This window comes from Chiloscyllium plagiosum, unplaced genomic scaffold, assembly GCF_037043375.1.
Source record: "Chiloscyllium plagiosum isolate Xiang-an unplaced genomic scaffold, Cpla_swu_hap1 HiC_scaffold_13, whole genome shotgun sequence".
Taxonomy (NCBI): Eukaryota; Metazoa; Chordata; class Chondrichthyes; order Orectolobiformes; family Hemiscylliidae; genus Chiloscyllium; species Chiloscyllium plagiosum.
Genome location: NW_028270151.1, coordinates 35091304 through 35107760, shown reverse-complemented (window position 1 = coordinate 35107760; position 16457 = coordinate 35091304). Strand labels below are relative to the sequence as shown.

Below are 16457 nucleotides of genomic sequence, written 5' to 3'. Positions count from 1 at the left end.
GTCAGTTGGACGAGTTGGACCAAAAGATCGGTTTCCATGCTGTATTACTTTATGACTCTGATTATAATTGGAAATGTTTATTCTGTTTCTCTCTCCACAAAAACTGCCAGACCTGCTGCGTTTCTCCAGTTAGTTCTGTTCCTATTTCTCATGGTCTTATGGAGTCCAGTGACCCTTCTTCAAAACCGGTCGTAGCTATTTGGCTCCTCCTGTTCCATTCCCTTGGATCATGGTTGACCTGAAATCTTTCACATTTACTTTGCTGTCCTTTTCCCAAACCCCTGACTCCCCTACTGATCAAGAAACTATCAGACTTAAATATATGCAATTGTAAACAAACAGAAGACTGGAAGAACACGGCAAACCAGGTAGCATCAGAGGGTAGAGAAGCCAATGTTTTGGGTATAACCCTTCTTATCTAGTCCTGATAACATTGACTTCTCCACCTCCTAATGCTATCTGGCTTGCTGTGTTCTTCTGGCCTCTTATTTATCTACTTTGGGTTACAGCGTCCGGAGTTTGTTTATTTCTAACTTTTGTCTCTAATTAAATATATACGACTCTGGCTCCACAGCTTTCTATGGCAAGGAGTTCCAAAGACTCATAATCTTCTGAAAGGATATATTCCTCCTCATCTTAGTCTCAAACTGGTACCCCTTTATTCTGAGACGATGCCCTCTGTCCTCGACTCTTCCAAGAGGGGAAACATCCTTTCAGCATTTAGCCTGTCACGTCTCTTAAGGCTTCCTTAATATGCTTCAGTGAGGTCACATCTCATTCTTCTAGACTCCCATGTTTGTTGATTTCTTTTTAAAAACATTCCTGACGAAGGGCTTATGCCCAAAACTTTGATTCTCCTACTTCTCAGATGCTGCCTGACCCACTGTACTTTTCCAGCACCCCAGTCTTGACTCCAATGAGTACAGTCCCAGCTTGTTTATCCTTTACTCATATTATCCTAGTACAACATTCTCTGAATTGCCTCCAATAAAGTGATATCTTTCTTTAAATAAGGGGAGTAAAACTGCTGACAGTCTCCAGTTGTGGTCTCACTAATACCTTGTACAGTTGCAGTAAGACCTTCTACTCTTAACCTCCAATCCCCTATAAAATAAGGGTCAACATTCCATTAGCCTTCCTAATTATTTGCTGCACCTGTGTTTCTTGTGCCTGTATACCTGCCCCTTTTCTGGCAGCTTTCTGCAGTTTTTCTCCATTTAAATAATATTTTGTTCTTTTGTTCTCCCTTCTAAAATGAACAACTTCACATTTTCTCACATAATATTCCATTTGCAAACAGTTTACCCACTTACTTAAACCATGAATATCTCTATGTAAGCTGTTTGCATCCATCTCACAGCTTGCCTCTTCACCTATTGTTATGTTGTCTGTAAATTTGGTTATTAACCAAGTTATTAATACTGTTTCGGTCCCAATACTAGTCCCTGTGGAATCCTGGGGGTCACAGGTCGCCAACCTGAAAAAGACCCTCTTATCTCTACTTGTGTTTCCAACCATGAGTTAATTCTCTTGTATGCAAATATATTATCTTCAACATAATGGGATCTTGTCTTATTACTTAACTTTTTGTGAGATACCTTATGAAACATCTTCTGGAAGTCCAAATACAACACATATACTGGTTCCCCTCTATTCATTCAGATTGCGATTTCCTTGAAAATTTCTAATAAATTACAAAGACATAATTTCCCATTCATTAAGCCATGCTGACTCTGCTTGTTGTGATCATTGTTTTCCAAATGTTCTACTATTAGTTCCTGAATAATTGATTCCAATTCTTTTCCAACGATAGATGTTAAGCCCATCAACCTACAGTTACCCACATTTTGCCTTCCTTCCTTTTTGAATTGGGGTGTCACATTAGCAGTTTTCCAATCCTCTGGTATTTCTCCGGAATCTAGCAATTTTTGGAAAATTCCAACTAATACATCCAGTATCTCAGTCACTACTTCTTTTAGGATGCCAGGATGTAAGCAATTCAAGGCAAGGCACCTATCTGCCTTTAGCCCAAATAGTTTGTCTAATACTGTATCTCTAGTGACGATGATGATACTTTATTATTCCCCCATAATCTTTAGCATTAATGGAAGTGTCTTCTACCATAAAGACTGATGCAAAATATCTGTTTAACTCCTTTGCCATTTTCTTGTTCCACAAAAGCATCTCACCAGATTCATTTTCTAAAGGACCTAAGCTAACTTTGACCTCTATCTTCATTTTGATATATTAGAAGAAACTTATTGTCCCTCCTTCCCCAATACTGGGTGCCAAAGTCCCATGACTTCGAATCCATTTCTCCCACACCACTCTTTGAGCCACGAAATCTTGTTGACCCTGTACCAATTCATTCATGGCTCAGATATTAATCCTGAAATTATTACTCTTGAGTTCTGCTTTGTAATTTAGCCCCTAGCTGCTCATATTCCCTCTCTCCTCTTTCTACCTATATCATTTGTTCCTACCTGGACCACGATAACTGAAACTTGCCCCTCCCACTCCAAGTTCCTCTGCAACCCAAAAGAGATATCCTGAACCCCAGCACCATGCAGGCAACACAGTCTTTGGGAATCTAGATTCTGGCTTCAGAGAACAGTGTTTATTTCTCTGACTGTACTATCCCCAATAATGACTACATTTCTCTTTTCTCTCCACTTTTGAATTCTCCCTGTACCACAGAGCTGTGGTCAGTTCAATCTTTCTGCCTACAGCCCCTGCTCTCATCCACACAGGGAGCAAGAATCTCGAACCTGTTAGACAAGCTCAAGGGCTAAAGCTCCTTTAGCACTACCTCCTGAATACCTTTACCTGCCTCGCTTGTGGTCACACCCTTGTGGGGTGGTCCCTGACCAATGATCGAATTCCAGGCAGTTAATCTAAGGGGCATGACTATCCAGGTAATTCTCCCCATTGCTGATGTGTTGCATTGCTTGAAGCTCAGACTCCAGTTCATCAACTCTTAGCCAGAGTTCCTCAAGCAACCAAAGCTTGATCTAGATGTGGTCATTATGGGGTCCACCAGCTCCCACATCATAGAATCCCTACAGTGTGGACACAGGCCATTCAGCCCAACAAGTCCACACTGACCTTCCGAAGAGGATCCCACCCAGAACCATTCCCCTACCCTATTACACTACATTTACCCCTGACTAATGCACCTAACCTACACATCCCTGATCACTATGGGCAATTTAGCTTGGTCAATTCACCTAATCTGCAGATGTTTCGACTGTGGGAGGAAACTGGAGCACGTGGAGGAATCCTACACAGAAACAGGGAGAATGTGCAAACTCCACACAGACAGTCACCCGAGGCTGGAATCGAACCCGGGTCCCTGGTGCTTTGAGGCAGCAGTGCTAACCACTGAGCCACTGTGTCGCCCATTGATGCAATTACATGTTGCCTGTCCCTGCATCCCTATTTAATTACATTGTTCTCAATTTATTTTTTTTAGATTCCTACTTTCTTTTTGTCTATAACCTGTAAATATTTCTCTTTTACCTTCAATCTGAAAGTAATCGCTAATAAACCATTAAATGTGCAGCCGCTAAGATGGCGGCGATCTGAGAAGATCACACTGCAGAGCTTCGCATCGCAGCAGGAGCAGGACGGTCCTTTAACCCACCCAATCCAGGTCATCAGGATTTCTTGCGGTGTTGAAAAGATTGTGGAGCCGCAAGAAACATTTAAAAATTGACTTACCTGTATTTTCAGCTGTCCAGAAATGCCTAAAAAAGGAGGAGGAGCATCTGAGGCTGGGCCTGCAGCTCAGCCTGCAGCAGCCTTGGAGCCAATTACTCTCCAGGACCTGGTGAACCAGCTCTCGAAATCTTGTGAGATGTTGGGGAAACAGATTGAAGAGAAGCTGGCTCCAGTCTCTCTCATGTTGCAGAAGCATGAGCAGCAGCTGGGAGACCTGGAGAAGAGGACGGATGAGGTGGAGCACAGGGTCACAGTGGTGGAAGCTGATGTCAGTTCATTCAAGGAAGAGATCCAAGCCCTGAAGAAGCAGGCTTGTAAATAGCGTGACCAAGTGGATGATCTTGAAAACAGGAGCAGGAGAAAAAACATTCAGATCATCGGTCTGCCTGAGGGTAAGGAAGGTGAGCGGCCTGCGGAATTTGTTGAAGATTGACTTCCGAAACTCCTTGACTTGGAGACTGGCATGAGAGGATTGAAGATAGAGAGGGCTCACCAGGTCGCAACGCGGAGGTCAGGTCTGGGTCAACGCCCTCGTCCTTTCCTGGTGCGGTTCCATCATTACCGGGATAAGGAGAGAATAATGGAGGCTTCCAGACTCCAGGGGAAGGATCCAAAGGCCCTAATTTATGAGGGGTCTAAGATCATGTTTTTTCAGGACTTTTCAGCGGCGGTGATCCAGAAACGAAAATCGTATGATGGTGTCAAGAGAAGATTGAAGGAGCTTGGTATTCAGTACTCCCTGAGATATCCGGCAGTGCTTCGGATCACCTTAGATGGATCCATGCATCTCTTTGACACATCGGAGAAGGCAAGAGACTTTGTGGACAAACTAATCTAACTTAAACAATTGTAGTATGTATAAATATTGTTGCTTGAGTGTGCGTTTATCATTCTGTAAAAGAAATGGAGGAAATCCATTTGGAGCTTTGTTTTTCCCCTTTTTTTCCTCTATTGATAATAATTTGGTTCAAACTATGTCTGGCGGTGGTTAAGATGTACATTTTAAAATTCTAAGTTAGGACATACCAAAGGATGGGTGGGGTATTTATTTTTGTTATAAAAGATTTTTTTTATTCATATTGATATTCTATGGGGTGTTTATTCTTTTTTAGCTTGTGCTTGCGATACGGCTCTAGCTGGGAGAAGTGAAGGTGGTTGAGAAGGTTAGATGTCTATTTATGGGCAGTTCGGGATGGGTAGTTGCCCCCTCTGGGTAGGGGGTGAGTTCCCCTACTCAGCACTATTGGCGCTTTATATGTTGGTTTGTTTTCTGGTTTTTGTTGTTTTTTATTTTTAATAATTTTGTATGTTTGTTAAATGTAGTGGTTTTAGTTTATGTAGTTTTTATATTTGGTGGACCATGCGACACTAAGGCTCAGCAATTTGTGGTTTGGGTTCCTCCTTTCTGAAATTTAAATGTAATTGCAGAAGATTATGGCTAATGATTTGATTAAATAGTGTACCTGGAATATCAAGGGAAGTCACTCACCAATTAAGAGGAAGAAGGTACTCTTGAGTCTTAGAAAGGAGAAGGTGGATATTGCTTTGTTACAGCAGACACACTTGGATGACAAGGAGCATCTGAAATTACAGTAGATTGGCTTTGACCAAGTTTATGTTTCATCATTTAATACCAGAAGTAGGGGAGTGCTATATTGGTAAAGAAAAATCTCTCATTTAAATTGTTGGAATGTGTTAAAGACACATACGGGAGGTTTGTAATTCTTAAAGCCTTAATAAATGGGGAAGAATATGGCATTTTAAATGTTTATTGTCCCCCAGCTCATCCTCGTAAATTCTTGGTAGATGCTTTTTCTAAACTGATAAGTCTCAAGTCTTGGTACATCATTATAGGGGGAGATTTTAACTGCCTCATGGACCCCATAGTAGACAGGTTGCCTAAGGGTCCCTCGATACCCTCTGCACAAACTAAACAGTTATTGGGTCTGTGTGGGGAATTAGGACTGGTGGATGTCTGGAGGTGTCTCCACCCTACAAGTAGGGATTTCATGTTTTTCTCCAATCCGCACAGATGTCACACGAGGATTGATTTTCTGACCCCTGCGGTAACCCTGGATCTGGTGGCATCCAGTACGATTGGTAATATTGCCATCTCTGATCATGCTCCAGTGTACCTCATGGTTAAAATTAAGGATGTTACAATGGATTCAAGGTACTGACGAATGGACCCTTTTATTCTCATGGACAGCAAATTTGTGGAGTATTTCTCTAGGGAATTTCAGGCATTCCTAGACATCAACATAGGCTCGGTTGATAACTCATCAGTTCTCTGGGAAACTGCCAAAGCTTATGCCAGAGGGTTAGTTATTTCATATTCCACAAGTAGGCAGCGGCAGAAGGGTGAACAGCAACGTCTCGTTGACGCACGGTTGAAGGCAGCCGAGCAGGCCTATTTTGACAGACCCTCATTGGTCAAACGTACGGCACTGTGGTCTGTACTAAATTCCGTGCTCACGCAGATGGCAAAGAAGGAGCTGGCTTTTGCAAAGCAAAGGTTATACGAGCATGGTGACAAGCCAGGCAAATACTTAGCATACCTTGCCAGAAAGAGAAGTGCCCCACAAACCATTACAGCGATTAGAGAAGGGTCTGGGAACCTAACATGTGATTCTAAAAAGATTAATGTGGCATTTCAGAGATTCTACTCTAAGTTATATCAGTCTGAGAATTGTGAGGAGGGGCAGGCCAAAATGGAATCCTTTTTTAGAGATCTGAAGCTCCTGGGTGTGACCCCCAAACAACAGTCCTTTCTCAATGCCCCATTATCAGAGCAAGAAGTGCAGGAAGCTGTGAGGCAGCTTCAGAGTGAAAAGGCACCCAGTCCTGATGGACTTCCCAGTGAATTCTATCAGGAATTTATAAGTATACTGTCAGGCCTGATGCTGAATATGTTTAATGAGTAATATTGTCATGTTTGTCTCCCACCATCTCTGAGAGAGGCCAACATTTCATTTATCCTTAAAAAAGGGAAGGATCCGGAAGACTGTGCTTCATTCAGGCCCATCTTGCTCTTAAATGTGGACTTTAAGATCCTCTTTAAGGCTGTTGGGTTAAGGCTGGAGACTGTGTTACCCTTTTATTAAAGAGGATCAGGCGGGCTTCATAAAGGGTCGCAGATCCTCCAATAACGTTAGGAGGCTGCTTAACGTAATTCAAGCATGCCAACAGCAGTCAATACAGGGATTGGTGATTTCTTTAGATGCAGAGAGGACATTTGACCGAGTTGAGTGGCCGTACCTTTTCTATACTCTAGACCGGTTTGGTCTGGGCGAAGTTTTCATAAGATGGGTAAAGGTTCTCCACAGTGTACCTCTCGCTGCGGTCATTACCAACGGGGTACGATCAAGCAATTTTAATATTTCTAGGGGCAGACGGCAGGGCTGTCCCCTTTCACCATTACTTTTTACATTGGTGATTGAACCGTTGGCAGAGGCCATTCGTGGGGATCTCAATATATCAGCTCCAGAAGTGGGGTCAAAATTACATAAGATCTCACTGTATGCAGATGATGTTCTAATTTTCTTGACAACTCCAGCAGTCTCAGTGCCTTGCCTGATACAATGCATTCACGCATTTGGCGCTTTTTCAGGGTATAAGATTAATTTTGCTAAATCAGAGGTTATGCCTATGGGTGGTCTTACGAAAGAGTTGGCTCTTGAGAGTGACTATAGATTCCCATTTAGGTGGTCACAGAGGGGTTTTGTGTATTTGGACATATTCATTACTCCAGTTCTGGATTGGTTGTTCAAAGCCAATTTTACTCAATTATTTGAAAAAAATAAACAAGATCTCCAAAGATGGGAGGCACTTCCAGTCTCATGGTTGGGTTGGATAGCGCTTATTAAGATGAATATTCTCCCTTGTTTGCTATACCCTATACAGATGCTCCCCCTGATTTTCAATAAACAAACACTCAGGAGACTGAACAGTTGGTTCAGCTCCTTTATCTGGCACCGTAAACGGCCCCTCATTAAATTAGCCAAACTGCAGTTGCCTCACAGATTGGGGGGAGTAGACCTTCCGGACATTAAAAATTAATAATTAAGCTCGCTCTTGACCTACGTAAGTGATTGGGTTTGTGGGGACCCTCTTTCAATATGGCTAGATATCGAAGTCTCCCAGGCAAGGTGCCCCCTTACCAGTTTGCTGTTTTTGGACAAGGTGAGGACAGTTAGGGAATATTGCCATAACCCAATAGTCATCAATACTGTTAAAGCATGGAGGGCAATTCGGCAGAGGGAAGTTAATATTGGCAAAACATCTTTGTTTACTCCTTTAACGGGTATGCCGAGTTTTCAACCAGGTATGATAGATTCAGGATTTAAACGTTGGGCAGCTAGGGGTATATCTTGCCTGGGTGATTTATTTGAGGGAGATGTAATGATGTCCTTCGATCAGTTAGTACAGAAGTACTAATAGAGACCTTTCGTTTTTTTCAAGATAAGGATTTTATTCAAAAAAAGACCACACTTTTGACTGATCCCTACAAATCTGACATAGAAAGAGGGGTACTAAGGGCTAAGAGTACACTCTCTGTCAGTACTCTATATCACCAATTGGGGGGTGCCACCTCAGATGAATCTGATTGACTCTGGAAGATGTGGGAAAGAGAGCTGGGTGTTGAAGTTTCTTCAGAGGCATGAGAGGATATTTGGGAGAATGCAAGGAAGATATCAATTTGCAATAGGACCCATGCTTTACAGTTGAAGATTCTCCACAGGGTCCACTTAGCCCCAGACCGTTTGTCAAAATTTAAACCAGGGGTATCTTCAGCATGTCCCAAGTGCAAGGTCTACTCTTACCCATTGTCTTTGGTCTTGTGACAGGCTTCAAACATATTGGAGTGCTGTGGTGGGTGCAATGGAGAGGATTTTAGGTGTAGGGGTGGAGAAGGACCCTATTTCGCTCCTTTTGGGCCTACCCATTGTATTTCCTGCAGACTCGCATAAAGTAAATCTTTTCAATATTCTTACATTCTGTGCAAGGAAGAATATCTTGCTAGTTTGGATATCAGAAAACTCCCCCCAGGCCTGTCGGGTTGGCAGAAGATTGTTATGGAGCATATTCCCCTCGATTTTCTCACAAATATGGTACACCACAAAACTGAGAATTTTTACCAGACATGGCAACCCTTTTTGAAATACCTGGACACAGATTTATTTGCCACACTAACAAGGGCTTTTATATAGCCGTAACGATTGTGTTTCATGAGTCCAATATCCAGGGAGGAGGATCTGTGAATTTATGAGTGTTTTGTTTGGCTGGACTGAGTTATTACTATTTATTTGTTTGTTGTTAGGTATTTATTTAGTTAGTTAAATAGCTAGTTAAGTTTTTTTTAATTTTATACTTCTCTATATATCTTTATACATTCGTATAGGAGGGTGGGTTGGGGAATTTTTTTTTATTATTTGGGTTTAGTTTTGTACTATTTTTGTACTGTTTTGAATTGCATTGTTTTGTATTTGTTATAATATTTAAAAATCTATTTTTTCTTAACAAAAATATATTATATAAAAAAACATTTGCAGCCAATGAACTGATGGTTTTCTTGTGATATCACTCCCATTTTCACACTGGGCCCCCAGTCTTGGGCTTCACTTTATGCATCCAAACCATTAAAAGCCATCAGACAAAAAAGCACCTCTCCCCATCTGCACTGAATTCCCATGTTGCTTCCAAAATCCTACAAGCACATATTCATTCGGGCTGTTTCACTCCAGATGTGATCCCTCATCCCTGAGCATGCAGGAGCTTATTAAAAATGTTAATTCTGCTTTCTTTCCACGGATACTGCCAGACTTCCTGCATTTATCCTTACCTTTAGATTCCATTCACTTTGAAATAAAGGCCAACACTCCATTTGCCTTCCCTATTACCCACTGAACTTGGTACTGGCCTTTTGTGATTTATGGACAAGGACTTCCAAATCCCTCTGTTTCATAGTTTTACATAGTCTTTCTCTAAATAATATTCAGCCCTCTGTTCTTCCTGCCAAAGTGCATAACCTCTCATTTCCCCACATTATATTTCATCTGCCAAATTTTGCCCACTCCCTGAAGCAGTCTATGTCCCTTACAAGACTCTTTAGGGTGGCACGGTGGCTCAGTGGTTAGCACTGCTGCCTCATAGTCCCAGGTTCGATTCCAGACTCTGGCAATTGTCTGTGTGGAGTTTGCACATTCTCCCCATGTCTGTGTGGGTTTCCTCCGGGTGGTCTGGTTTCCTTCCACAGTCCAAAGATGTGCAGGTCAGGTGAATTGCTAAATTGTCCATAGTGCTAGGTGCATTAGCCAGAGAGGGGTGGGTTACTCTTCGGAGGGTTGGTGTGGACTTGTTGGGCCGAAGGGCCTGTTTCCACATTGTAGGTAATCTAATCTAATCTTTACATTATCCTCATCACTTGCCTTCCCACTTATTTCCAAGTCATCATCAAATCTCAAATCTGGCTGTAGTACATTGTGCTTTGACACACTGGATCAATATATTACACATTTTTAATAGCACATTTATTCACAATGAAATTTATGTGCAGCAAAAATATAATCCTTCATGTTGGCGGCAATTACCTTTGCCTTGAAAGAAGACTTATTGTATCTTTGACCATATTTCTGCAAATGGAGCTTAAAATTATGTGTGATGCTTTTTAAAATCCAGTAAATAGATAAGACTCAACATTTCATTGATTATTTTTCCCTTAAGAAGACACTGTTAAGTTGTACAGTAAATTAAAATATCTGTCAGTTAATTTATGATTGGGTAAAATGATCAAACATGACCTTTTATGAACATTTTATTCGGTACAATTAACTATAAACTATTAAAGGTTCTGTTTGATAGAGAGTGATTAAAGCAGATGATAGAAGGAACAAAATGCAACTATCTGTAGGGAATTTATTGTCACTGACACGGTTAACCGTGATGCCTATTCTTTATCGTGTTAACATGCTGAGGTGCGTTCAGAGACGTCTGATTACTCCATTGAAAAACTGAATGATGAATGTAAGCTACTTAGCCATCTCATTTTTGCAAACTTTGGTGTTGGAGTCTTAATGAAGTTTTAGGCCTTCACTTAACATTCTCATATTAATGCCTGTTTTTCACTAATTCACTGACCACCTGGATGTTAGCAAATGTCAATATCAAGACTTGTTTTTAAGGGGAACAGGTGCAATCGAACACATTCAGAAATTAGCCACTTCGAGGTGTATTTCACACTGAAATATCATAGCTGGGATAATTTCCCTCGCCTCTACCTGATAATAGCAGTGTAAAATGCTGTCCTGTTTCGATTCTTATGAAGTATTGATGGTATCCCTACCTTTGAGCCATGAGGCCTGGCTTCAAGTCCCATCTGCTCCAGAGGTGTGTGATAGCATCTCTGAACAAAATGTTGATAGGAAGAACTCTAAAATATTCTCCTTTGGTCTCCAGAAAACTGGGAGGTTGGTGTTTCCTTGCAGTTCTCTGAATATTGCCCCTTAATGGCTGACTGCCACCTAAAAGAATACTAGGAGTTGGCAGGGAGCAATTTGAGTTGAATGTATAACTGCTGACTCCTGAAACCAACAGTTTCAGGAGGAACTGAGAGAATGGTAGTATATAAATTTGAAACTGTGACACCAAACTCTGAGTCACCAAAGCACTTATAAGAAGCAATCATGATCAATATTGAGATTCTTTATCCTCAAAGTTGTTGAGAAGCTAAAAGAGGGAGAGAGAGAGAGATAGAGGGACGTCTCCCAACTCCAAAAAAGCATTCATCTGCTGCTTCTGCAATGGCGTCAATGTCAAGGAGAGTCTCGAAGACATGACGAGTGAGCAGATCTCATTTTCTTCCCTCAGAGATATCTAAGATAATCTATTAGCCCAGATTCCACTCCAAGGAGTCAGATACGATTTGTTTTTATCATGGCAATCATACCATTTGAATATCTATTTGTCCGTTTCACTAATGCTGTTATCTCAAAAAGTTAAGAGAGTCAGAGGACAGAGGTGAGTATGGTGGCCATCATCAAGGAGAAGGTGCTAGAAAAACTGAAAGGTATGGAGGTGGATAAATCACCTGGACCAAAGGGGGTACACCCCAAAGTTCTAAGAGAGATAGCTGAAGAGATAGTGGAGAGTGTGGAAAAGGATATGGAAGATATAGACTGTAGGGAAATAGATGGTGACATCTTGCAAAATGTCCAGATTATAGAGGAGGAAGTGCTGGATGTCTTGAAACGGTTAAAGGTGGATAAATCCCCAATACCTGATCAGGTGCACCCAAGAACTCTGTGGGAAGCTAGAGAAGAGATTGCTGGGCCTCTTGCTGAGATATTTGTATCATCGATAGTCACAGGTGAGGTGCTGGAAGACTGGAGGTTGGCAAATGTGGTGCCACTGTTTAAGAAGGGCAGTAAAGACAAGCCAGGGAACTATAGACCGGTGAGCCTGAACTCAGTGGTGGGCAAGTTGTTGGAGGGAATCCTGAGGGACAGGATGTACATGTATTTGGAAAGGCAAGGACTAATTAGGGATAGTCAACATGGCTTTGTGCGTGGGAAATCATGTCTCACAAACTTGATTGAGTTTTTTGAAGAAATAGCAAAGAAGACTGATGAGAGCAGAGTAGTAGATGTGATCTATATGGACTTCAGTAAGGCATTTGACAAGGTTCCCCATAGGAGACTGATTAGCAAGGTTAGATCTCATGAAATAATGGGAGAACTAGCCATTTGGATACAGAACTGGCTCAGAGGTAGAAGACAGAGGGTGGTGGTGGAGGGTTGTTTTTCAGACTGGAGGACTGTGACCAGTGGAGTGCCACAAGGATTGGTGCTGGGTCCTCTACTTTTTGTCATTTACAAAAATGATTAGGATGCAAGCATAAGAGGTACAATTAGTAAGTTTGCAGATGACACCAAAATTGGAGGTGTAGTAGACAGCAAAGAGGGTTACCTCAAATTACAACAGGATCTGGACCAGATGGGCTAATGGGCTGAGAAGTGGCAGATGGAGTTTAGTTCAGATAAATGCAAGGTGCTACATTTTGGGAAAGCAAATCTTAGCAGGACTTATACACTTAATGGTAAGTCCTAGGGAGTGTTGCTGAACAAAGAGACCTTGGAGAGCAGGTTCATAGATCCTTGAAAGTGGAGCCGCAGGTAGATAGGATAGTGAAGAAGGTGTTTGGTATGCTTTCCTTTATTGGTCAGAGTATTGAGTACAGGAATTGGGAGGTCATGTTGTGGCTGTACAGGACATTGGTTAGGCCACTGTTGGAATATTGAGTGCAATTCTGGTCTCCTTCCTATCGGAAAGATGTGAAACTTGAAAAGGTTCAGAAAAGATTTACAAGGATGTTGCCAGGGTTGGAGGATCTGAGCTACAGGGAGAGGCTGAATAGGCTGGGGCTGTTTTCCCTGGAATGTCAGAGGCTGAGGGGTGACCTTATAGAGGTTTACAAAATTATGAGGGGCATGGATAGGATAAATAGGCAAAGTCTTTTCCCTGAGGTTGGGGAGTCCAGAACTAGAGGGCATAGGTTTAGGGTGAGAGGGGAAAGATATAAAAGAGACCTAAGGGGCAACTTTTTCACGCAGAGGGTGATACGTGTATGGAATGAGCTGCCAGAGGATGTGGTGGAAGCTGGTACAATTGCAACATTTAAGAGGAATTTGAATGGGTATATGGATAGGAAGGGTTTGGAGGGATATGGGCCGGGTGCTGGCAGGTGGGATATCTGGTCGGCGTGGACTGGTTGGACCGAAGGGTCTGTTTCCATATTGTACATCTCTATGAATCTATGACTCTATGACTGGAAAGTCATTAATGTAAACCCCCTGCCCAAAGTTATGAATACTTCAATCTTAAATACACTTTGTGCATCCGGGGCAGCATGGTGGCACAGTGGTCAACACTTGCAGCCTCACAGCACCAGAGACCAGGGTTCAATTCCTGCCTTGGGCAACTGTCTGTGTGGAGTTTGCACATTTTCCCCTGCATGTCTGCATGGATTTCCTCCGGGTGCTCTGGTTTCCTCCCACAGTCCAAAGATGTGCAGGTTAGATGAATTGGCCATGCTAAATTGCCCGTAGTGTGAAGTGAAGGGGTAAATGTAGGAGTCTGGGTGGGTTGCTCTTCGGAGGGTCAGTGTGGACTTGTTGGGCCGAAGGGCCTGTTTCCACACTGTAAAAAACCTAATCTAATCTAAATTAACCTCTTGTGTAGGCAGTTCCACAGATTAGATTAGATTCCCTACAGTGTGGACACAGGCCCTTCGGCCCAACAAGTCCACACCAACCCTTTGACTAATGCACCTTACACTATGGCCAATTTACCAAGCCTGCACATCTTTAGATTGTGTGAGGAAATCTGAGCACCTGGAGGAAACCCACACAGACATGGGGAGAATGTGCAAACTCCACACATGGGGAGAATGTGCAAACTCCAAGGCTAGAATTTAACCAGGGACCCTAGTGCTGTGAGGCAGCAGTGCTAACTACTGAGCCACCATGCCACCCATTTCATAATACTTTGGGGGAAGATATGTCTTTTTTGGTGTTTGTCATAGAGTCATAGTCTTGTCCTGGGGGTCTAATGATATTTTCAATGTCATTGAATATTGTTGAAACCTTGAAATGAATATCCATGAAAAGAAAAGTGAATCTGGAAACACATTTTTACGTGAACATTTATCAGTCGCAAACAAAAATGAAAATGTCATAAACACTTTATGTAAGATGTTCTTTCATGAGATTAAATGAATATATTACAGGCAAAAGTCCAAATGGAAACATGATTAAGTAAACATAATTATGCAGCATTGCTCAGTGTCCCAGGGTATAATAAAATAAAGTTAATTTAGTATTTAAAACACAACATCCATTGTTGGACGTGCTCAAAACATTGCTTGACTCTTCTAGTAACAGTAATAATTTTGGAATTATTTCTTCAGAAACATCATGCACTATAACTCTGCAATGGCAAGAGATATAATATATTTTTGTGTCCTTTTCCTGTCACCTTTGGTAAGATTATTTGTTCGTTGTTCAGATCAAATTCTTAACTATTTGACTATGTTTGCTTTTATGAAATGCTAAATTTAAAACCTTATTCAAATATATCTTTACGTTCATGCTGTTTGCAACTGGGTTTTAAAGTTAAGAATGATTTATTGGTAGCAATGTCTGCACTTGTGCCCATCTCTAATTACCCTTGAAAATGTTATGGTGTTTCCTTCTTGAACCGCTGCAGTCCACCCAGAGTATACCCAGAGTGCGTTAGGAAGTGTTATGGCTCAGCAACACTAAAGTCATGGTGATTTAATTAGAAGTCAAGTTGTGGCAACTTTCAGGTGGTGCCATGTGTCTAGTGCTTTTGTCTCGAGGTGACAGAGGCTATGGGGTTTGAAAGTGCTGACAAAAGGTCATTGGAGTGTTGCTGTTTTTCCAGTATCTTGTACTGTGTTGGTGCTGGAGACAGAAAATGCTTAAGCTGTATAGATGCATACTAATCAGTGGGTTATTTAGTCTTGGATAGTGTGAGCTTTTTGAATGCTGTTGCAAGTGCAATCTTTCAGGCAAGTGAAGATTATTCCATCACACTCCTGACTTGTACCCTGTAGAATCTGGTCAGGTATTAAGGAGACAGTCGATGAGTTATTTGCTGTAGAATTCTTGCCCTCTGATCTGCCATAGTATCGGTCAAGTTAAGATTCATATTAGTGGTAACTTCAAGGACCTTTATAATGGCAGATAAGAAATGGTAATGCCATTGAATGTCCAACAAAGGTGGTTAGTTTCACTCATTTTATCATTGCTTGGCAATGTGTGATGGTGAATGTTACTTGCCTGAATGTAAGTCCAAGCTTTGGTCCAAAGACTGCTCAGTATCTGAGGATTTGTGAATGGTGCTGAACATTGTGAAACTATCAGCAAACATCCCCACTTCTGACCTTATTCTGGAGGGACGTTCATTAATGTAGCTGCTGGAGAGAGTTGATCCTGGGATGCTATCTGAGGGGCGCCTGCTGTGATATCCTGTGGTTGAGATGACTAACCTCAAACAACAACAACCATTTTCCTATATACCAGGAGGGAATTTCATTGATGTAATAGCTGAAAACAATTGGGTGTAGGACATAGTTTTTAAAATCAAAGCTTTATTAATGCTTCAAACATTTAAATTCATTTTCAGTATTTGTGAAACCTGGTGAAGAAATCTAACCTATAATTCTCACCAGAACAGTGCAGGAATTTGTACTTCTGCCACAGCACTGTTGACCCAGCAAACCTTCCAGCGTCAACAATTCAAATGTATTTCCTGTTATTGAAATGAGGTCAAATATCCACAGTACTCTTCAGCTTTAGGCTAGTGTTGACTGGGTTAGCGGAGGATGCCACAATACTATGGAAGAGGCAGACACAAATACTAATTTCAGCATCTTCTCAGCTTTCACTTGCCTGCAAAGCCAGAAACTCTGGGGCCTCTTTGTTTATGAAAGGACAAGGTTGCACTCTCCATCCAAGCCATGACCACTTGTGATACTGGGCTTGCCACTCTGTTATTAGTGACCCTGCCTCTGAACTTAAGTCTGCAGGTTCCTCATGTTCCTCCAAGACTTTGAGATGGCTAAGGGAAGGTGTATTTGTGAATGTTCATCAATTTGTCGATAAGCACATGAATCCTTCCAGTTTTTCACACTGTTCAGCAAGAGAAAGTTTGTGAGG

The 16457-nt window shown here is 41.8% G+C and overlaps 1 protein-coding gene across 1 annotated transcript in view; it reads left to right on the top strand.

The window, feature by feature from the left end:
• Positions 1-14609: 14609 nt before the first annotated feature.
• Positions 14610-16457, top strand: part of LOC122556324 (adhesion G protein-coupled receptor G7-like) — an 80201-nt gene continuing 78353 nt past the window's right edge. Inside the window, exon 1 of the mRNA XM_087993515.1 lies at positions 14610-14756. The gene's annotated coding sequence lies outside the window, so the exon portion shown is untranslated. The remainder of the gene's footprint in view (positions 14757-16457) is intronic.